We start from the raw sequence: 22,883 nt of genomic DNA, 5'->3' as shown, positions 1-22,883 counted from the left end.
ATGAAGGAAGGCACTGTCCAGTAGGAACCACAGCTGCTGCCAGTAACCTGTTTGAGCTACCAGGCACCTATTTGTGGTAGATAGGAGGAAATTCCCTGGTTTCTCCTTTCTTCCTCCTTTCGAGTCTCCCACCCAAACCTCTCATTGGCCAAATGCTGTGGGAAGCCTGCTGACACAGGTGACTGGGAAATATAGCCTATAGGGACAGTTCTCCTGCCATACAGGGAGAGCAGGGGGAAGGTGGAAAATCAATCTAACACAAAACAGGTGAATTGATGGCATATGTGGGTAACATTACCCTTCCCCACCACATTTTTCAGATGAGGAAACAAACACAGATCAGTTAAGTAACTGACCAAGGTCACACAGCAAAGAAGTGGCAAAGTCAGGATTTACACCCACCGAGGTAGCCTGTCTCTGGAGGCCATGATCTTAATCATGGTTTCTTCTGTCTCCTTGTCCCTTTATCCTCAACTGCTGACCTCTTGCCTCAACTCTTCACTGTGGCCTCACACTTCACTATGGCTCTGAAGATGGTTGTTGTCTTGGTGGTCATTGCCTGTGGTTCCTGCTGCTGTTCAGGTGTATTCTGCTGCTCTAGGCAGCTCCCAGTCCAACTCAGCTGTTTCACCATCACACTCTGGCCACAGTCCATGTGGTTTTACCCAATCTAGGCACTCAGGACCAAACAAAGCTCAAGTCATCCGTTTTAGAACTCTGAACTTCAGCTCCTTCTATTTCCCACCCATCAAATTGCTGCTCAGAAATTTCTGCAAGAACAAGTTAAAAGCAAAGAGTTCCACTAACCTACATAATAGGGCTTATTTTTCTTTCAAAAAAAAGTTAACATAGTGGTATTTTGACTGATAAACAATTCCCTTGTAACTAGAAGCATTAGCACAACCCGATTTTAAATCTTTTAATAAAAGAGACTCAAGACAAGTCAAAGTCCCAATCCCTTCTTAGTAGTCCCGTTGTAACCAGACAAGCTGCTAGGGTGGGAAGAAGTTAGTCCTTTAACAAGGGCAAGCTCTTAATTATGCTACTTCCAGGAATGCTGAGGCATGGTCTGCATTCAACAGTGTTCCGGAAGACTGGCAGTGGGCTCTTTGTCATCTAATCACCTGGTAAGAACATCATCTTTGCTTAGTCTTTCCAGAGTCTCTGAATGCTCAACATTTGGAGTAAGTATTGCAGAACAGAGAGGGGATTGTTAATTATTTCATGGGCCTTCTCTTCCCTGGGACAATAGATCAGCCTGGACGTTTATTGAGTGATGGGGAAGAGGGGGGAAACGGGTGCAGTGGTTTCAGGATGGCCTCTGGGTCACAAGGTCAGGTTTCTAAAAGTTATTGTACAGACTGCTGTTGGTAGCTCTGCTTATTAGGGAGAATTAGATCCTTTGTGTTGTTTGTAAAAGCAAGAAAGTCCCAGCCAGACTCTGGCTTAAGTGAAACTTTTATTGCTGTCAGTCACACGGCCCCTCCAGTCTGAGCCCTCTGTGGGAGTTCTTGAAAGGCCAGCTACCTTTCCTCATTCACAGATCTGCCTGGGTAGACCAAAACACTTCAGACAGCAGAGAATTCCTTGTCATGGCTATACAGGTGTTTTTCATGAGATTACATATTTAGACAGCTCTGAAAACTGTGGGTTGCAAGAAATTTTAGCTCTCATCGTCCATTATTGTAATTACTTTCTTACTGCTTGTCTTCTCCACTGCAGATAAACTTTATGAGAGCAAGGACCACATCTATTTTGTTTCCAGCTCTACTTTCAGGGCCATCCATAGAGCTTGGCACAGAGTAGAAAATAAATATATGTTGAATAAAAGCAAACACTTACGTAGCACCTAATAGATATGCTTGACTAATATTCGGAGACTATCTTTGTCTCTCTCTCATATATATATATATATATATATATATATATATATATATATCATAAAACTCTATGGACTAATTGCAATTAATCCAGTTTACAAATGAGGATACTGAAGCCCATAGAAGTTACATAATAATACACCTAAAATGACAGAGCTGGTAAGTGGCAGAGCTGGGATTTGAATCCAGGCATTTGGATTCCAGTGTCCTGTCCATGTTATTAGCCACAATGCTGTATTCCAAGGATAGTGTAGACACCAACAGTGGAAACAGAGGGCCTTTCCTCCTGCGGAGAGTGCTAAGAAGACAGGTCACCTCAAGACTTGTCAAAATCAAATTTATTTTTTAAAAAAGAAACAAGTGTCTTTATTCCCTCAAGTCACTGAGTGAAAAGAGGAGGATCCGAAGCACAATGAGCAGGCCAAAGCTTGGAGTGAGCCATCTGGATCTCCAGCCGTGGAGATCATAGAACCAAAGAGAGAAGTAGCAGTGCCCTGGAGAGCAAAGGATGTAGGAGAGGGGATTGAAACCAGGAATGGCAGCCTGTTCAATTTCTTTAAGGGGGATTGACCATCTTGAGCAGTTAGATAGGCACATAGAGAAAGTATTAGAGCATTGCCAAAGGTGACCTCTATATAATCAGTTTCCCTGACTGTCCCCCATTGGAAAGAGTGAGACAGCCAATCCCTCAGGACTTTCATCTAATAGTTCCAGCAGAAAACAAGAAGGGGAATTATGGGAAACCTCAGAACCAGCCCTGTCTTCCCAGTCACCTCAACAACTAAAGCACTCATCTCCTTATTACCGAATTTATAAAATTTCATTCTGCTGCCGAGCACGGTGGCTCACGCCTGTAATCCCAGCACTTTGGGAGGCCGAGGCGGGCAGATCACGAGGTCAGGAGATCGAGACCATGGTGAAACCCCGTCTCTACTAAAAATGCAAAAACATTAGCCAGGCGTGGTGGCGGGCGCCTGTAGTCCCAGCTACTCGGAGAGGCTGAGGCAGGAGAATAGCGTGAACCTGGGAGGTGGAGCTTGCAGTGAGCCGAGATGGCGCCACTGCACTCCAGCCTGGGCGACAGAGCGAGATTCCGTCTCAAAAAAAAAAAAAAAAAAAAAATTTCATTCTGCTGTTGAGGAAAAGAAGAAAACAAATAAAGAGAAAACGAGAAGGCACTGACATTCAGAGGAGACACAGAGAGCTAATAAAATTGCCCACATTACTTACTCAGGTGATACTGCATATTACACTAACAGTGTTCACTTAGTTCCCAAGTGTCCCATACGGTATGTACTCAAAACTGTTTTAAAATATTTATTTACTTTAAATCCAGTTATTCATATTTCCATTTTCATGTGCCATATATTCAAGAATGCATTTAAATATTCTATTAAAATGGATTCATTGTCAAATAACATAGAATCCGCCAAAGTAATAGCTAACATTTTAGCACTAAGCCCTCATCACAGCTACATCAAACCTCTGATACCCCCTTCATTTCTTTCCAATTCTGGCACCTGTAACCATAGCAACATACACTGAAACCTTTCAAGCAGAACAGGACTGACAATCACACTAACAGCACAAATACCTGAGCTGAGAAAAGAGAGGGGTGGCCCAAGTAGGTAGCTGTTGAAATTAAAAGCTAATGACAAGAAAACAGCTGGAAACACGCACCAGCTCACACTGCTGCCTCCTTCCAGCATATGAATCGTATATAAATCCCAGTTTATGTTTTATTAGTGACACTGCCATCAATGAATACTTCATTAACCATCATCTCAACAAACAAGTGAAGGAAAACTTAAAAAAATAAATTGTTTGGAGGAAAATTTAAGGGCTGCATCTCTTTGCCAAGAATTTGAGCCATGTTTCCTGCCCATCCATGTTGTGAGAGACAGGAAAGTGAACTCCATTTACTGAATCTTTTTAACATGTACACACGTGTCCGTAAACTGCAAAGAATTATCTGCTATTGAGAAAAGACTCCTATTAGCCAATTAGAGTAATTACATGGATTAAGATTTCTTGTTTTTGGTGATTTCTTTTTTTTAATCCCTAATGCTTTCTTGCTGAGGAAAGGAAGGGCTAAACAGCTGATATGGCCAGAGAATTAAGTGGGTGCAAAGTAGGGCATTCTCATTTTCAGATTCCAAAATGTAATTGAAATTTTATGCTTACCTCAACATAACAACATGTGATGATTTCTGTGCAAGGGAAGGCATAAAGGGTGACATTTCCCCAAGACTTCAATTATAGTAGCTTCTATCTCCCCTAAAACAGCATTTGGTCTCGGAAAATTGCTTTTAATGGTGCAGGTGTTTGTTGAGAGTATCCATCATATTCACTCCCAAGTAATCCATATTAATTCACCAGCTTCATTAGCAGCAACCTTTTCTTCCAAATGACAATGCAAAGTAAATACAATTTCAAACAGATGTGCTGGTTTTCTATGAATCAGAAAGAGGATAAAGAAGCTGACACTGGCTGGAGAAGGGAAGATAGGACTCCAACCCTTAAATGCATATGGTGTGGATTTCTGGAACACGTTCTAAGCTGGGTCCACATGCATGTCTCCCTCTGCATCAAGAGGAAGTCTGCCCCTGCCCAAGCAGTGGCTGATGAGCACCATTGATACCTATCAAGCAGACTATTTCTGCAACGTAAGGCAATGATGGGCATTATTATGATAAAGAATAGTGACCTGCAATGCCACTGAAAACAGCTGAACCAGATTCAGTTTACACTATTTCAGATGGTAATGTCTCCTTAGCCCTTTGAAAAATCAAAATAATAAATGGCTAAATGTCTTTCTAAGTGTATTTATGTGTATGCATATTTACTATATGCTGCATCCAGAGGTCACATTTCTGGGAGCCTCATTTACCCATGATATAACCAAGAACTAGAGTCAGAAAATAAAGCCCTGTCTCCTTACAATTATTTCAAGTATAATTTTATTTTATTTTATTTATTTTTTTTTTGAGACGGAGTCTTGCTCTGTCGCCCAGGCTGGAGTGCAGTGGCGCAATATCTGCTCACTGCAAGCTCCGCCTCCCGGGTTCACGCCATTCTCCTGCCTCAGCCTCCCGAGTAGCTGGGACTACAGGGGCCCGCCACTACGCCCGGCTAATTTTTTGTATTTTTAGTAGAGACGGGGTTTCACCGCGTTAGCCAGGATGGTCTCGATCTCCTGACCTTGTGATCCACCCACCTCGGCCTCCCAAAGTGCTGGGATTATAGGCGTGAGCCACCGCGCCCGGCCTCAAGTATAATTTTAACAAGCAGTGTTCAATTCAATTCAACAAATACCCATGTTGGATTCTTGACCCGTACTTGCAAGGGCAGGGAAGGGCCTAGGCCTAGTTTCCCACAGCTGCCAGTCTCTCTTTCGAGAGTAAGGAAAAACCTTTCTGTTAGCTTTGGCCTGCAAGGCTTTGCTAATTAACGGGCCCTCCATTCCATCGAGGTCAATTCCTCGGTGAGGCAGAAGCTGGTTGTTAGCAGTCATCCCCTCTAAAAAATCCCCTCAGAAAGCCTGCCCTCTAAAAGAAACACTATATTCTGCAAAGGCCTATATTTAGGGGAAGATGTAAAGCATCTGTTTACAGTAGGCATTCTAGGTTAGAAATGATGACCCTGCCAATAATTTTCTGTTACATGAGAAGGGATATTGGAAGTCATCTAGTCCAGTCACTGCATTTTACAGATGACTAATGATATTCAGGTGTGGCTATTTCATTGGCTGGTGAAAACATGGAATATTCCCATCATTGCAGAAGTCAACAGTGGCCTGTGGCCTATGGCCTTCTTCAAATTCTCAAAGAGATGCAGATGATTAAAAGAAAGCTCTGAGAAATGAAGGGACTTTAATTTCTTGAACACCAAACTGACTATGTTACTTCCCAGGCAAAACCCCTTTTTGACTCTCATGGCCCCTAGGATAAAAGCCAAACTCTTGGGGGTAGGGGGGAGGGATAGCATTAGGAGATATACCTAATGCTAAATGACGAGTTAATGGGTGCAGCACACCAACATGGCACATGTATACATATGTAATAAACCTGCACATTGTGCACATGTACCCTAAAACTTAAAGTATAATAATAACGAAATAAAATTAAAAAAAAAAAAAGCCAAACTCTATGGGATGGATTATATGGCCTGCAAAGCTGAGCCTTACCAATATTTCTAAACTCTCCTCCTTGCCACTACCCCGACCCTTCAACCTCTATGCTGCAGCCACACTGAACTTTTGGGGCAGTGGCTAAAAACTTTGGTTGCATCTCAAAATCACCTGGCACAGTTTGAAACACCCCGATGTACCTCAGACCAAGAGATTCTGATTAAATTGATTTCATTTGAGGCCTAGGCTTTAGTATTTTCTTTTTTTAATTTATTTTTATTTTATTTATTATTTTACTTTAAGTTCTAGGGTACATGTGCACAAAGTGCCCTGGGTGATTCTAACATGTAAGTAAAGTTGAGAACCACTGAATTAGGTGAGCTCAGAGCTCCTTTGTGGAACTGACATCTCTTTCCATGGTGGTGGTGGGGGCTGTTAGTGCAGATACATTTGATATAAATTTAAAAGATAGTTAGAATTTTAATAGGTTTAAATGAAGAGTAACAGGCATAGAAAGTCAGGTCTGTTCGTCCAGCTGAGCAGACAGCAATGCAGATATTCTTCTTTCCTCTCTTGCGAGGACTGGTTTGGATGGATGATAAGCATATGGTTCAGAGTTTATATTTTTATCCATTTCTATTTACATTTTCTCCATTGAATATTATAGCTGCCCCCATATCCACAAACACGGATACTTGTAATAACTGGATGAGCAGATATTCCTTTAGATTTGGAAACAAGTTCAATGTGTCTTCATTCTAGAAATTCAGGAGTCAACTCCAAGACAACAAAGCTAATAGTAAATACAGCTTATCATCATATAAATACAAGCATCTTTACATTCATCAGAAAGCATGCAGTGGTAATAGTAGTGAAGTGAGGAATTTATTAATGTTCATATGAATTTTTTATATTGGGAGATATGTTTACATAATACAAGACATTTAGTGGGTAGTTTCTATGATTTCCCTGGCAAATTAGTTGGAATCTAAAGTAGATATGCAACCATTTAGTATCATTACCATTTAAACAGAGGATACGTTTCAGCCTTGAAGTAGAAGGAATAAAAATCAAAATATTTGTACTATACATTCATGGTAATGCAATTAGAATATAAAGGCCCCAAAAGACCAGGATTCTGTACGTATGGTTTATAAAAAACTCAATTACACACATATGGGCTATTATCTAACAAAGCTTGTGATATTTGATGAGGCTGTGAAATGCCAGAATAAACATTTGAAATTAAAATGCCCAATCAATTTATTCATTTGTTCAACAAACAATTGTGGCACATTTTTACTAAGCATGAGTGGCACAACAGAAAGTTGAGTAAACCACATCCTTACTTTCAGAGTGCTTGCATGTCAAATGCAAGAAACAATAAAGTAATTAATTACACAGTGTGGTAAGTGCTAAGTTTGGTAAAAGGACAGGCTACCCTGAGAGCACAGACCAGACTGGTTAACCAGGATTATGGGAGAGAAAGATTTCCTGGAGTGGCATTTAAGTTGAGACCTAAACTATGAGTATTCACAGAGTATGCATGTGTATGTGCGTGTGTGTGTGTGTGTGTGTGTGTGTGTGTGTCCCAAGTTGTTTAGAAAATGTAACTTATAGGCCGGGCGCGGTGGCTCACGCTTGTAATCCCAGCACTCTGGGAGGCCGAGGCGGGCGGATCACGAGGTCAGGAGATCGAGACCACGGTGAAACCCCGTCTCTACTAAAAATACAAAAAAATTAGCCTGGCGTGGTGGCGGGCGCCTGTAGTCCCAGCTACTCGGAGAGGCTGAGGCAGGAGAATGGCGTGAACCCGGGAGGCGGAGCTTGCAGTGAGCCGAGGTTGCGCCACTGCACTCCAGCCTGGGCGACAGAGCGAGACTCCGTCTCAAAAAAAAAAAAAAAAAAAAAAAAAAAAAAAAGAAAATGTAACTTATTCTAGAAACCAAAAGTTCAGTCCACTTAGGGTATGGAGTGTGAGTATGGGGCATGGCCATGGAGAAAGTGAAATGGTAGGCTAGGCTGAATCTTGAGGCTGTGACAACCATTTGATCACGAGATCCTGGTTGTTGGCTGGAAGTAGCTTTGAAAAAAAAAGAAATAAAACTGAATTCAGTCAGACTCGATGTATACACAGGACACAGCCTTGGAATAACTGGTTTGAAACTAGTATCCTTCCAGAGCTGTTCTCACACAACCACTCAGTTATTCATTTCACTATATGAACACCACTGTGTGGAAGTCATCTCCATGGGATGAATTGTAAAAGTAGAATAATATAATTCCCTTGGGGGCCCTCAGACCCTACCCAGCTCTTGTTTCATGTATGTCCTTTAAAAAGCCAAATAAAGGTTAGCTCACCCTGACTTTGGCAGATAGAAGGAATCCCACAGAGTAGTGCCATCAAATAGATTCCTAATGTACAAGACCCTTTGCCTCAGACCTCATGGAAATTCCAACAACATCAAGTAGTGTTGGCAATAAAGAGATAAGTATGATTGGGATGGGATCCACTATGGCTAGTAGAATAAAGTGGCTAATTTAATTCATGGATGACATGGGGCTGGCTTCTTCGCAGAGAAATTGCTCAGAGATAGGGTGAGATTTCATGATGTCTATAAAGAGTTTTGAGTTGCTTATATTCAAGGTGTAATAAAAATGCAAGGTAGTTTTGTAATGAGCACTAAAATGCTTCTGAGAATACCATAGGGTTAACAAGTTCACAGAAATTTTGAACAGTAATGACAAAATGCTTGATCTTTTTTTTTCATTTTCAACATCTATGCTAGAGAAAAAAGAAGCATAACTGAATAAACCCTAGAATTAAGATCTCTTTTGAATGACAATCTCTTTAGTTCTACACAGTTAAGAGAACCCCTATGGGGTTAATAGAAGACTTGGACTCCTCAGCAGTTACATATTCCATTTAAAACTCTGGGTAACAAATCATTACCAGATCTTCTGGGACATTTTTACTGCCTTTGGAACCTCTTTTTGGAAGCCGAGCATTATCTTTATACTGCACAGGAAGTAGGGTGCTTCTAGGCCCTGCAGGACATCCAGTATGACTGTCATGCCCAGGAGCTCACAATGTCACTCCAAGCAACAGGCCAAACATAGACTCTTAGCACTAAAAGGGACATTGAAAGTCATCTACTAAAACTGCCATTATTATGCAGATGGAAACATGAGCCCTAGCAGCTTACTCAGAGTCATGGGGCTAGCTAGCTCCATAGCCAGGACTGGAACCTAGATACTGTTTTCATTTGTATATTTTCTTAAGCAAGGACACTGAATGATGAATATAAGAGCTAATATATGCTGGGCACTTAGTATGCCTCAGGCACAATGCTAAACTCTCTGCATACATTGGCTCATTTAAATCTCACAATATCCTTGGAAATTATGGACTATTATTATTTCCATTTTACTGAGTCAGAAACTGATGGACAAAGTAACTTGTTCAGAGCTACACAGTAGCAAGAATCAGAGTCAGAATTCTAACTCAGAGCTGTCTGACTATAAAGCCCCTTTGTCTTCTTGCTTCTAGAATGAGGCAAAGAAGAAGAAAGTACCAAGTCAAGAGAGTGTTCTTAAGTATCCTGCCAGGCTGTATGTTAAACTTTAATAGAGAGCACCTTGCTGAGCCTGGGGCCTCCTTGGGACCAAGAAACCTCTGCGCATGTAACAAACAGAATCCAATTTTGTAGTGCAGAATATTGTATCACTAAGCAGGCTAGTGATGATTAAAAAGTGATGCATGAAGTGTGATGATCATTTTGTTATACAGAGATTTCTGTTGCCAAGACACAAGTCGTAAAGGGTTCTGACCTGAAATTGTCTAAAATCAATGAAGATAAAAAGAACTAAAGGAAAAGAAAATAATTTGAGAGAAGACAGCCCTGTGTTGTTTGTTAGTCACTCAGCTTTTCAGTTTTCCTTCTATTTGAGTACTTACCACATCTCAGTGTTTAATTTTTTGTTCACGAATATTTCCTTTTTGACAAAATACAATTTTCCTAAAGAATATGTATTTTCTCTTTGTATCCCTTGTGCCAAGCACAATGCTTGATGCATATGGGTGTTAGTAAAAAGGTCTATGGAACTGAATATTTGTGTGCTGAAATAAATGCACTGTAGCCAAATCTATTGGATTTTATAACCATCCTAGAAATGAAACCAAATAGGGCTGTTGGTAGAATCTGAAAGACCATGAAAGTTCAAGTCTCTGGAACTGTTTTACTACTGTGAACAACTTTTGGAAATAAATCGCGACATCCAGTTCAGGTTCTAGAGATCTCTCAGACAATTCTCCTGAAGAGACTGAATCAGAACCTGATTCATTCAGATTTGAATACGAGGCTCGGCTCTTGGGAGTGCAGTGAAGGATCTGGGGAGTGAAAGAGTATTATCTGATTAAAGGGTTTATTACACGCACTAGATTGACCTGAATTGGGGGCTGCACTGAAGATGGAAACAAAAAGTGGGAACGTATTTTTTTTCTAAAACTTTACATCTTGACAATACGTAATGATCAATGAGACCAGGTAATTAAAAACAACAAAACCTAACTTGGATAACATGGCGGCATATGAGGCCACCTATCAGGCACAGCAAAGAAAACAAGGGCGACTTGCACTTTTCTTTGTCTCACATTTGCTCATGGTTTCAAGGGCTGCTGCATCAAGTGAAACAGATGCAGTTATACAAAGGGGAAGTCAGGTTACTACCCCCACTCAATCTCCCCCTGTGTTTATCTCTAGCTCCAAAAGCCTCTCTTAAAATGGAAACTTGAATCTGATTTTCTCATTTGGAAGGCTAAGGTACAGTATGGGAGAGAGGGGGCACAAAAGTGCTCAGGCAGCACAGAGTGCTCAGTGTGCAGCCTGCAATGTCTCTATGCAGTCCCACGGAGCTCATTTGAGAGAGACGAAGGCTGCATATCATTTATGAATGCATAATATCCCAGCAGAGAAAGTCTCAGTCAAAACCGTCTTTACCAACATGGTTAAGAGTCACATCCTATTCTTAAGTAGATGAATCTATGATTTAGAAAAGTGTTCAAATAAATGGACAGTTTTCCCATTAGAAGATTTTTCAACCATATCCAGATGGAAAAAAAAAAAAAAAAGAAAGAAAGAAAATTAACTAGGATCATAGGGCTCCCTCCATCTTGGGTGCTAATGTTCTATTGACAAGTTATAATGAGGGCTTCTCTGTCCCAGAGTGAGGAATAGGCTCATTAAAACTTGAGGAACAGGAGAGTAAGCTTTCAACTCCCTTGTTTTTTAAACTTCACTGGTTTTTAGAAATACTAAATGAATTGCCTGACAAAACGATGTTATTGATTTCAAAGTGTGTTGCATTCTTGTGCTTGCATTTGCATTTGAATCTGAGCTACTTAGAGTGTCAGTTGTTGGATAGAAGAATGGAAATGAGAATTCTGTGGTGGGCTCGAAAAGACTGATGTGTTGACTCTTCCACTTAGTACTGCGGAAATAAGCCTCATACTAACCTTGGTTTCTTCTTGATCAAAACACATCAATTAACATGGTTTGATCATTGCTTTCTTCTGGGTTAGAAGAAAGGAGGATCCCAAATTTTAAACCATTAAATAAAATGGCTGTTCCACAATATAACCCTATTAGGATGCCAGGCAATAACTCTGGAAGGGGCTGTTAATGTACAGTCTCAATAATCTAAGCCTGAGCATGCATTATGCTGTAACAGTAAATAACCCCCAAATCACTTATATTTGGTTCTGAAAATGCACTACGTGACTTGTGTGTATGTGTGGCAGGTGGGCCCTCCTAATTACTTTTTCTTATGCTAATATTAGCCTGGGTTTCTGTACCTCAAGTACATAATTGGTGGCAGAAAGAGGAAAAAGTCAAAGGTGACTCTAAAGTTCAGAGTCATTTTTAAGAAGAGAAGTAGTTTAAGGGAGGACAACGTTTCACATATGTTGATTTGGAGTTGTAATAGGGGGAACAACTCAGTGAAAATGTCCCTCGGGAAGACAGGTTCTATATCATCTACAGAGGGCCTAGAATGGAATCTCAGGAAATGGGCACGGTTAGGTGTATCTAAAAGCAGGGAAAAGGCAGCAAGGGAACTATAGAAGGTGATGTCATTGGCACAGAAGGAGAATGAGTCTTCTTCTAAGTCCCAGATTTATAAGAACAGACAGAGTTTTCAGGAGAGGGCACCAGTGCTCGAGAAGCTGATGAGAAGCTCAAGGCGGTAAGGACTGCTGTAACTGGAGTTTGGGAGGTCATGGTAACTCAGATTGTACAAATAGAGGAGAGTGCTCAGGAATCATGTTGCAAAGGGGTATGGAGCGGGAGGGAATAAACAGGCAACATAGGCTAAAAGGGGTTGAGAGAGAATGAGAAAAATAAACCTATGACTAACTTGGGGAGTGGGATCAAAGAAAAATGCGATTGCTTGTCTTCTTCAAAAAAGAGGAGACCTGGGTTTGGGGCAGGGGGCTGGAAAGAAAAAAAAGAGGAGACTTGGCCGGGCGCGGTGGCTTACGCCTGTAATCCCAGCACTTTGGAAGGCCGAGGCGGGTGGATCATGAGGTCAGGAGATCGAGACCATCCTGGCTAACACGGTGAAACCCCGTCTCTACTAAAAATACAAAAAATTCTCCGGGCCTGGTGGCGGGCGCCTGCAGTCCCAGCTACTCCAGAGGCTGAGGCAGGAGAATGGCGTGAGCCCGGGAGGCGGAGCTTGCAGCGAGCGGAGATCGCAACACTGCACTCCAGCCTGGGTGACAGAGCGAGATTCCGTCTCAAAAAAAAAAAAAAAAAAAAAAAAAGAGGAGACTTGTTCTTTTGTTCTTTTTTCAGGAGAGACTGAAGATAGCTGATGAAGGAGGTCACTGGAGAAGCACAATTTTGAAAGTGGTGAAACACAAGGGCTTTAGGAGCACCGGGGGGATAGGGAACCTCTGAGAGCAGAATCGCATCTTCCTCGCAGATGAGTGGAAAGCAAAGAGAGGCCAGGGATGTGGGGAGACATACTGAAGAGGTAAAAGAGGAAGGTCATGTCATCATACAGGAGGAGATGAGGGGTGGAATTAGAAGTGTGAGACAGCAGGAGAGTTTAAAATGGTTACTGGCAGGAGTGTCCTAGGACATCCAATTCAATAAAGTAAAAGATTGTTGAGCAGCAACAGCAATAAAGTAATGAGTCTGCTCAGGTTGAGCAGTATTTTTAGGCCAAGAATAAGAATCAAATTCAAGATCAGGGACCAATGTTCTAGAAAGGCAGGTTAGTGGACATAATCCAGCAAGAGGAGATGCATGGAACAATCTCAAAGTGCCTTTCTCTTTAGGATCCCTAAGATGCTGCTGCTGCTTTGTAGCTGCAGGATTCTGGTGTCAGGAAAACCCTCCATTCATTTTTTGCATCAGTGTAGAAACTGAGGACCACGAGATGAAGTTCGTTCTGAAAGAAAATATGGAGTTTTAACTAAAGATAGACAAGAAATGTGAAGAGGCAATCCATGCAACAGAAAAGAAGAAAGAAAGAATTTTGGTGACTTGGTATAATTAATGAAATCACACTGAAGATTGAATTTTTCCATAATACGCTGTCAATGAAAGACCAATCTAAACTTTTCTACAGGAGATAGCATGGGCTATATGAATACATATTCTCAGCTTCCCCTATTAGCCAACGCTAATATCCCCTGGCTAAAAACAGTGACAGGCCTTAGAGTTACTCTAAGAAAAACTCTGGAAGCCAAGTATATGTGTGCAAGTTGTTAAGTAAGGTAAGTTACTTATCCTCTCTATCAGTCTTAGTTTTTCTTATCTGAAAACAGGCTCAATAAGTGGCTATGTCTCATAGGCCTATTTTGAGGAGTAAATGCATGAGACCTTATTCACTTAATATATAAAATACCTAGAGAACACTAGCATAAAGTTAGCCATTGTTATTCTTAATTGCTTTTGCACAGCATTTTTGTCGCACATGCTTTATGCAAACATTAACATATTTCTAAGAATTTTTTTGTGTGTATATTTTTCTCATATGCCTCCTTAGATTATAAACTCCTAGGAGGCAAAGACCATATCTTATATATCTTATGTTCAGCTCTGTTCTAATTATTGATAGCTGTGTTGCTAACAATCTCACAACTTAGTGGCATTAAACAGAAATCATTTTCTTATGGTCATGGACTCTGTGCATCCAGAATTTGCAACAGACACAGCAGGGTCATCTCTTCTCTACTTCCTGAGGCTGGAGGCTCAGCTCCTTGATTCAACTGACAGGTGGGGTAACATGAACAGCTGGGGGCCACAACCCCTGAGGGCTGGAGAGTTCACTTCCAAGATGGCTTCATCACTCACATGTCTTAGGCCTGGGCTGAAATGGCTGTAGGACAGGTTCAGCTGGGGCTATCCCTAAGAAAGGCTACCTGAGTCCTCTCCAGCATATTGGTCTCAGGGTAGTCTGTCTTTTTACATGGTAGCTCAGCACTCCAAGAGCAACTGCTTCAGAGAACAAGATAGAGTGGTTTGGCCTTTTATGATCAAGTCTCAGAAGTTACCTAGTATCACTTCTGTCATACTGTATGAGTCAAAGTAGCTACAAGCACACGTAGATTTAGGGAGAGGATCCCACGTATCAATGAGAGGAGTGTCTGAGAACTGCGGCCATTTTGTTCAACTGCCACAGTCCTCTTTCATGGCACCTTTTGTTTATAATGCCTTAACACCTCTTGTAACTGTTCCTTCCTCTCCACATGCTCTGGCATTGCTCTAGTTCAGGGCCTTGTCTTTCCTCACTTGGAGCACTGCAACCATTATTTAAATGGTCTATCTGTCTCCACTCCTGCCCTGTCTTATCCACTTTTCATAGAGAAGCCAGGGTGAATCTGTAAAACCATAAATCCTTCCTTAAAACCTGTCAATACCTTCCCACTGTCCTTATAACAAAGTCTAAACTCATGACTGCTATTGCCGATTTCCCCAGCCTCCTTTCATCACCCTCTGCTTCATACTTCACACCCTGTTCACGCTCACTTTGTCTTGATTTTCTTCTCCCAGTGTTCCCCATCTAACCAAATGGAACTACAGTGCCATACAGATGCCATCCATTTCTCTCCAACTCCACCCTACTAGTCCAGAGCCCACCATTTGTCATTATGAGCACAGTAGTGGCCTCCTAGCTAGTCTCCTTGCTTCCATCCTTGCTGTCTAACAATTTGTTCTCATCCTGCCCCTAAGAGCTCCTTCTAAAACTTATATTGATATCACATCTGCACTTCGAACTCAAATGTTTCAAAACTGAATCTATCATTGGCCCTCAAAACTGCTCTTTTTTCTGAATTACCTCTTTCATTGAGTCTCTAATCTAAAACTGTGGACTTCATCTTTAATTTCTATTTTTTTTGTGATGGAGTCTCACTCTGTCACCCAGGCTGGAGTGCATTTACACCATCCTGGCTCACTGCAACCTCCGCCTGCTGGATTCAAGCAATTCTCCTGCCTCAGCCTCCTGAGTAGCTGGGACTACAGGTGCGTGCCACCATGCCCAGCTAATTTTTTGTATTTTTAGTAGAGACGGGGTTTCACCATGCTGGTCAGGCTGGTCTCGAACTCCTGACTTCATGATCTGCCTGCCTCGGCCTCCCAAGGTGCTGGGATTACAAGCATGAGCCACCGTGCCCGGCCCTCATCTTTAATTTCTACTCTATCCTTCACAACTCACAATTAGGCACAAAGTTTTTTTTAAGCATACAGTATAACGCATAGTACTTAAAAAAGACAGTCCCGGGTGCAAATCCAGACTCTGCTATTTAGTAGCCATGTAATTTGAAGAAAGTAACTTATCTGAGTACTGAAGTTTATGTCTGTAAAATGGAAAGGATATTAATATATATTTCTCAAGGTTGATATGTGTTTTCAAGGAACTAGTTCTTGAAACCCATTTGCATCATGAGTCCCACATAAGAAAATTAATAAAAGTTCTATACAGGTTTTCTTTTTCTTTCTTTTTTTTTTTAATAGATAGAGTTTCACTCTGTTGCCCAGGCTGGAGTACAGTGGCGTGGTCTCGGCTCACTGCAACTTCCACCTCCCAGGTTCAAGCAATTCTCCTGCCTCAGCCTCCTGAGTAGCTGGGATTACAGGTGCACTCCACCATGCTCGTCTAATTTTTTGTATTTTTTTTAGTAGATACAGGGTTTCATTATGCTGGCCAGGCTGGTCTCGAACTCCTGACCTCGTGATCCACCCTCCTCGGCCTCCGAAAGAGCTGGGATTACAGGTGTGAGCCACTGCACTTGGCCTATTTTTCTTATTAAATTAGATTCTCAACCTGGTTTAAGCAAACAATCTAGAAAAAGCATTTATGGAACTCAGAAATTTGAAAATTGATGATTATTAAATGATATTAGGAAATTAATATTAATTTTGTATAAAGTTTATTATTATATGAGTAAATATTCTTAAATATTTTTAGAGATTCATATGGAAGTATTTATGGGTTAAATATCTGTAAGGTATATTATATCCCTTAGGGAAAAATAGATGATGCATATATAGAAAAATATAAATAAATGACAAATTTAGATGATGGATACTCACTATACTATTCTCGCTCTTTTTCTGCATTTGAAAATGTTAATAAATAAGAAGTAAATAAATACAAGGAAAATAGTCCATCTGTTATATGCCTAGAATCATCTACTTCTCTTTATTCCTAATAATTGCTCTGTTTTAGATGTTGGCCAATTTTTCCTATAAAGCCCCAGGTAGTAAATATTTTAGATTATGTGGGCCATATGGTCTCCGTAACAACTATTCAACTCTGCTATTGTAAAGCAAAAGCTACCATTGATAATGCATAAATTAATGGGAATGGATGTGTTCCAATAAAACCTTATTTACAAAATCAGATAGTGGGCCAGATTTAGCCCATGGGCTGGAGTTTGCTGACCCCTGCTCTAATGGAAGCACTCATTGGCTGTCACCTGGATTACTCTTACAACTCTCTAACCCATCTCCTTACCTTCAGACTTGTCTTCACTCTAATCCACTACCCACAGAGCAGCAGCAGCAAAGTTCCCTCTTCCCCCTGCTTATAACCCTGCTGTAGTTCCCTATTCCTTCACACCCTCACAAACCTCTTCAAGTTTGACTCTCATCATCAATCCCCAACAACCCCCTTCCAATGCACACACACGCATGCACATGCACACACGTACGCTCTTTAGATTCTGTAAGGTCTTTCTGTTTTCAGATATATTCATCCCTCGGTATTTGTGGGAGATTAGTTCTAGGACCCCTCCTCAGATATCAAAATCCACAAATGCTCAAGTACCTTATATAAAATGGTGTAATATTTGTATATAACCTATACATTACCTCCCATATACATAAATCATTTCTAGATTACTTATGTCTAGTACAATGTGAGTGCTTTAGGCTATATTTTTATTTGTATTTTATTGTTGTATTGTTATTATTTTTTAATATATATGTACATATATAAATATACTTTTTTAGATACAGGGTCTCTCTCTATTGCCTAGGCTGGAGTGAAGTGGCACAATCACAGGTCACTGCAGCCTCAAACTCAAGTGATCCTCTCTCTTCAGCCTCTAAGTAGTTTGGACTACAGGTACGAGGCACCACGCCAGCTTCAAGTATTTTTGATCCATAGTTGAAGTACTCATACCCGTGGATATGGAAGGCCAATTGTAGATCTCTCTGGCTTGGAAGGCTCCTCTCCACCTCACTTTTATATTTGAAGTGTTATTTGAACTCCTCCTCCTCCTTCAAGACTCAACTCAATCCTCCTCTCCCATCAGGGAAGCCTCACAGTCCTTTCCCCAGCATGCATATATGCATGCCACATACACCAGAAACAGTCAGGGTTGGGGCTCCTCCTTGATTCTCTCAAAACCTCCATGTTAACTCTTTGTCTTGGCACTTCTTATACTTCCTATCATGGTGTGATTATTTCTCTGCTTTCTTCATTGGTTTAGAAGTTCCTTGAGAGTTGGGATTGCATCTTACCCTCAATGTTCAATACAGAGCCTGATATATAATTAAATGAGTATTCTGATTCACTACAAACATGCTCTTTATTAGGAATTTCAAGATGCTATGAAGAAAAGTATTTGGAGTTCACACAGCCTCTAGAAATATAAAAATTATGAATGAATAAACAAATAAAAAACACCAGAACCTAAATACTTCCTCTTGTAAGTGAGTTAGACCACCATTAGGTCTAAAGATGTGGAGATCTAGACACAATGTAGAGTAAATAGTGTAGAGCATGGACTAAATTTCAGCCCCCATTCACCACCTTCACCTGGAGCCCTTGTGCGGTGAGTACCTGCACAAACATATGCAGCTGCCCTGTTTGTGGCCCAGATCATATGTATGGGTGGGCCAAAACAAACAACAGCCTACTCCTTGTAGAGTGTGGGCAAACAATCCATTGGTACAGCATTCACTCCTCAGCTTGTCTTACAACAGTGGTCCTCACAGGAAGCATGCAGTGAGGATGGTATCAGAATCCATGGGAAATTTTTTCAACCTTTTCATCTGGGCTATGAAACCCTAGCTCCTGCTCTCAACATTCTGATATTACTTCTCTAGGGTGTTCTCATTCTACAGTATGGCATACTCTCAAGGGGTAGAACATGTCTGGATGTGGGTTTAACTTGCAATGCTCCACAGGTCATTCTAATAGTCCTCCCATAACCCCATCTTTATCCCCCATATACTCACAGCTGCCTAAGAATCAATCAACCATTGACTCAATCAACAGATGAATGTATTGGTTTATGTTCCATGTACTTGTAGTTAAACACAACCAGTCCTGACCATTCCTCTGGAAGACATTGCAATATGTGACTTAAATGACTAGGCTAGACCTGACTCATGAATTCAAACACAAGTTGTTATTTTGGTTCATGCCTTGGTCCAGTTTTTTCTTTTTTGAGATGGAGCCTCGCTCTGTCACCCAGGCTGGAGTGCAATGGCAAGATCTCAGCTCACTGCAACCTCCACCTCCCGGGTTCAAGCTTTTCTCCTGCCTCACCCTCCAGGGTAGTTTGGTTCAGTTTTTAATCTCAGTTATTTAAGCAAGAATATCTCAGTGTGAACATGTGGAGTTGCAAGTTTTGCCTCAGGGAAGTATCAATCCATGCCACTGGGAATTTAAACCATTCTATTTATAGGAAATAATACATTACAGATTTTTTGACACACCATCCTTAGATTTCTTGATGAGGAACTATAAAAATTATGGCTCCTCATCAGGAAATCTAAGGATGGTGTGTCAAATGTTCAACCAACATTTCTTCAACACTTACTATGTGCAAGGCCCTATGCTGGTAACTGTAAGGGACATAAATGCTTTAAAAAAAAGGCAATATTATTCTCTCAAGGAGCTCCAAGACTGATGGTGAATAAATCAAGTGAAGAGATAACTCAAAGTTTACAGGGCTTATCAACCAGAAGATATCCTCCTCCCAAGAAAGGCTTTTAGGATATTTGAAATGAAGGAGTTCGTTGCTGATGCCATCTGTTGTCGTTACAAAGAAAAATATTTCAAGTTTATAATGTGCACTATTTGAAATAATTGAGCCGCATGATAATGTGGGATATTTAGTTTAGGATAAGGGCTTTGAAATGACACTGTTTACCCTTCCAGTGTCATTTCTACATGACAATTTTAACATACTGTTTAGAGGGTCACAGGCCTTTCCTCTTCACATCAGAATCACCAGGGGTGATGAAAGGTGTTATAGTAAGAGTGTGTGGATGGAAGGAAGGCAAGATTAAAAGGTTAAGATGCACAGATATGTTTAGTGTCTTATTCAGCTCAGGCTGCTATAACAAAAATACCATAGACTGGGCGGCTAAAACATCAACATTTATTTCTCACAGTTCTGGAGGCTGAAGAGTCCAAGATCAAGGTCCTGGCAGATTTGGTGTCTGGTGAGAGCCTTCCAAGTTCATATCTGACTATCTTCTTGCTGTGTCCTCACATGGTGGGAAGCAAAGAGTGACAGCAAGCTCCCATATCTCTTCTTATAATCTCATTCATGAGAGCTTCATCCTCATTACCTAATATCTCTCAAAGGCCCCACTTCTAGATACTATCATGTTGTGGGTTAGGATTTCAACCTATGAATTTTAGGGAGACATGAACATTCAGTTCATAAAGTAAGTGTCTTAAGAAGCATTATATGATATGAAGTGCTACGATAGCTTTCTGAGTTCAAAAGAGAGAAGGATCACATACGGTTGGGAATCCCAAGAGATAAATGAGGTTTGAGATAGGCTCCAAAGGATTCAAAAAAATTCACCAGTGGTTGTTGAAAGCATTCAAAATAGAAAGAACAGCAGAGGTAAAAACCTAGAGGTGTGCTATGGTTAGAATGTATGTGTCCCTCCAAAATTTTTATGTTGAACCCTAAACGCCAATGTCATAGTATTAAGAGGTGGAGCCTTTGGGAGGTAATTTATTCATGAAGGCAGAGCCCTCATGAATAGGATTAGTGACCTTATAAAAGGGCTGCAGGGAACTAACTAGTCCTGTTTTGCCCTTCTGCTTTTCTGCTATGTGAAGTCACAGCATTTGTCCCCTCTTGCCTTTCTGTTCCTTCTGCCATGTGAGAACACAGCATTTGAGGATGCAGTGTTCAAGTCGTCATCTTAGAAGCAGAGATGTGGTCCTCACCAGACACCAAACCTGTTGGCCCCTTGATCTTGGACTTTCCAGACTCTAGATCTGGGAAAGAATACATTTCTGTTGTTCATAAATTGCCCAGTCTGGAGTATTTTGTTACAGCATCACAAATGGGCTAGGACAAAATGGAAAAGTGTTGGTAAAAGTGTTCAGTGCAAGGCAATTATTGTGTTTAGAGTGATGACTTTGTGTAGTAGATAATGGGAGATCAATCAAGGAAGGAAAGTCAGTCTCACTCTTGACTCCCAGGTGATAATTTTCATCAGATATTGTTCTAGATATGACCATTGCCTTGTTTCAATCTTACTTAAGTCACTTTTGGATTAAAAGGAAACATGTTTATATCATCAGGCCTCACAGATTTCTCAAGATTTTTTTCCACTTGGCATAAAACTGATATTGATATTGATGTCAAAATTGAGTGATGCTGTAAAGTACTGGTTTGGAGCAGACTGCCTGATTTTGAATTGCAACTTCTCCTCTTACTAGTGACTTTAGACCCATGACTCAGTGTTATGGGTTGAGTTGCACCCACTTCCCAATTCATATTTTGAAATCCTAACCCCCAGTACATTGAAGTGTGACTTTATTTGGAGATGGGATATTTACAGAAATAATCAAGTTAAAATTACAGTGAGCTCTAATCCAATATGACTGATATCCTCGTAAAAAGGAGAAAGTTGGGGAGAGAGACAGACATGCATGAAAGGAAGACAATGTGAAGAGATATAGGAAAAAGATGGCTATCTACAAGCCAAGGATAGAGGCTTGAAACAGATTCTTTCCTCATAGCTTTGTGGAGAAACCTACTCTGCCAATCTCTTGGTCACAGACTTTTAGACTGAAAGACCATGAGACAATAAATTCCCATTGTGTAGCCCACCCAGTTTGTGGTACTTTGTTACAGTAGCCCTCCAAACTAAGACGCCTAACCTCTCAGGCTTCAGCTTCCTCATCTGTAAAATTAGTATAATAGTAGCTGCCTTGGCTGGGCGTGGTGGCTCACACCTATAATCGCAGCACTTTGGGGGGCAGGCGGATCATGGGGTCAGGAGATCGAGACCATCCTGGCTAACACGGTGAAACCCCGTCTCTACTAAAAATACAAAAAAATTAGCCTAGCATGGTGGCACATGCCTGTAGTCCCAGTTACTCAGGAGGCTGAGGCAGGAGAATCACTTGAACCCGGGAGGCGGAGGTTGCAGTGAGCCAAGATTATGCCACTGCAGCACTCCAGCCTGGGCAACAGAGTGAGACTCCGTCCCAAAAAAAAAAAAAAAAAAATAGTAGCTGCCTTATACAGTAGTTGTGATGAATAAAAGACTTAAGACACATAAAGTGTTTCAAGTAATGTTTACACTATAAGTAAGTGTGTGCTATTAATGTTAATGACTTTTTTTCCTATCAAACCATTTATCTTTCTATGTTCCAGTAAATTCCTTATGTATATCTTTATAAGGAAGGCTTAGACATTTGCCCTTTACTTTCAACTAGCTCCTCTTAGCTTGCAATTACAATCTCACTTTATTAAGATTGTTTCCTATATAAGTTTTTTATTCTTTGCAATCCAATCATACTGCTTCTCAAGGTAAACATACATCTTTCATTAAACATAATGTTTTCTTTCATTTATGTTGCCTGAACTTCTGTGACCCTATCAAATATATTTCTCACAAGTTTCTTATCTTGGTATTTCTCTTAAAGATGCACTCTCAAGAACATACCTACTTTCCATTTCTACCTGCAAATAGCAAAACAATATCAACTGACAGAGATAATTACCCACCTGAGAAAGAACTGTTATTTCTTTCTACTGCAGTACAGAGCAATAGAAATGTCACTCTGACTCAGGTTATATTAAGAAGCTTTATGTCACATGACACAGTGCAAACTGACACATGCTGTGCTTCTGGATTAGATCTGGGGTTACAAATCTAAAGAAACACTTTTGTACAGAAGCAAGTATTAGTGGCTGTAAGTAACAAACCTGCTATTTATTTTTTTTCCTTCTGTGTTCTTTATTTTTGCTGTGTTGGGACAATAAGAGTGTTGAAATTAATTGTATAATTTAACCCACATCTCTAGTGTTAATTTTTAGCTATACTTAGTACCTTGTTTCCTGCATTTGCATGACAGTAGGAGAAAGG

The sequence above is a fragment of the Hylobates moloch genome, unplaced genomic scaffold, assembly GCF_009828535.3.
Source record: "Hylobates moloch isolate HMO894 unplaced genomic scaffold, HMol_V3 SCAFFOLD_7, whole genome shotgun sequence".
NCBI classification, from domain to species: Eukaryota; Metazoa; Chordata; class Mammalia; order Primates; family Hylobatidae; genus Hylobates; species Hylobates moloch.
This window is presented reverse-complemented; position numbering follows the sequence as displayed.